Genomic DNA, 1,531 nt, shown 5'->3' with positions numbered 1-1,531 from the left:
AAAAGGCATGAAACATGTCAGGACATGCTAAGCCAACGCTGCCTCTGACTGGCTTGTCCTGGCAGCACTCAAATGCTTCACAGAGTGGGTGGGTCTTTGTGGCGAGGAAGGCAGTGCTCATATGGCACAAGCACGTCATGGACAACCCTCTTGCTACCCCCGATGCGCCCCCGAACGCATCAGCCCAACCAAAGATAGATAGATGACAAAGTGGATGAGGTGGAAGCCTTTGTGAAGTCACCAGATGAGTCCCCACAAAGTGCTTTCAAATCTCTGCCCAAAATGTCCAAAGTGTTTGTGAAGTTCAACACTGGTGTCCCAGCCAGTGCAGCATGTGAGTGGCTTTTTAGTGTTGGTAAAGATGTTTTTAGTGCCAAACGGAACCAGCTGTCTGATAAAAACTTTGAGAGACTGCTCATGTGTCGTGTCAACAAGCGATTCTGCCCAGGCATCTAGTTCTAGTGCCTAAGTGTTAGTGTCTCTGAAGTTCCTGTGATGTTGACCAAAAATGTCAGTTTTTGTTCTTTAAAAAATAATACTTGAGTTGAGAGGCATATTTCTGCTGGCATGTGAATTTTTTGTAGGCTATTATATTTTGTTTCATATACACCATATGTTGATTTATTTAATGCTGAGTTAAATGAGTATAATGAGTATAAGTTGTTGCTAAAGCTACTTTTTTTAGCAGTAGTTTTACAAACTACATTTCTCCAGGGGTAGAAATGTAGTTTGTTCAAACTACTGCCAGGCTGAACTACATGTAGTTTTACAAGCTATGCTTGCAAAGTAGCTTCCCCAACACTGGTCACTGTGACTCTCGTGCACAATAATAAACTGCAGAGTCTTCTTGTTTTAGACTCTTCACCTCGAAGGACACAACATTTCTGGAAGTGTCTTTGGTGATGGTAAACTGGCCTTGGACACTTTGGGCAAATATTGTGCCAGTTCCATCATCAATGCGTCCGATCCATTCCAGTCCTCTCCCTGGTTTCTGACGAATCCAGTGCAGCCAAGCCAGAGCAAGTCCTTCCACTTTGCAGGACAGAGTGACTGGTTGTCCAGCTCTGCTGACCACTGGCTCTGAGGAGGTGAGGGACTGACCCTGAGCAGCTGAAAGAGACACAGAGTTTAGATGACGAGGAGCCAGCAGACATCCAGAACTATTTTTCTCCTCCTCTGCTGACACACTGACACCGACTTCACTCACCTGAAATCACAAAATATAGAGACATTATTGCCTCTTAATTTGGAGAAATGTTTAATTTTGTAGTCGTTTTATTCCAGTGACCACATTGATGTGCTGTCTTTGGGCCTTTTATCAACAAATAACCTTTATTGTATTTTGTTTCATTTAATGTTTACTGTCAATATTTCTCAGGACTAGCTTTAAAAATCTAATTTAATTGTGTATGATATAAAATATTTCATTCTTGGGCTCTTCCAGTCCAGTAAAGATGAGTACTGCAGGTTTTTGTACAGCTGCTCAACCAACTCCAGTCACTGTGGCTGTCGAGCACAATAATAAACAGCA

At 42.6% G+C, this 1,531-nt stretch overlaps 1 gene segment (V, D, J or C); it reads right to left on the bottom strand.

The window, feature by feature from the left end:
- Nucleotides 1-805: 805 nt before the first annotated feature.
- Nucleotides 806-1,232, bottom strand: LOC311268481 (immunoglobulin heavy variable 1-24-like). The segment is given in 2 exons: nt 1,208-1,232; nt 806-1,110 (listed from the first exon to the last, which is right to left on the bottom strand).
- Between the last annotated feature and the right edge of the window lie 299 nt (nt 1,233-1,531).

This window comes from Pagrus pagrus (genome assembly GCF_965226575.1).
Source record: "Pagrus pagrus genome assembly, chromosome: 13".
In the NCBI taxonomy this organism is placed as follows: domain Eukaryota; kingdom Metazoa; phylum Chordata; class Actinopteri; order Spariformes; family Sparidae; genus Pagrus; species Pagrus pagrus.
This window is presented reverse-complemented; position numbering and strand designations above follow the sequence as displayed.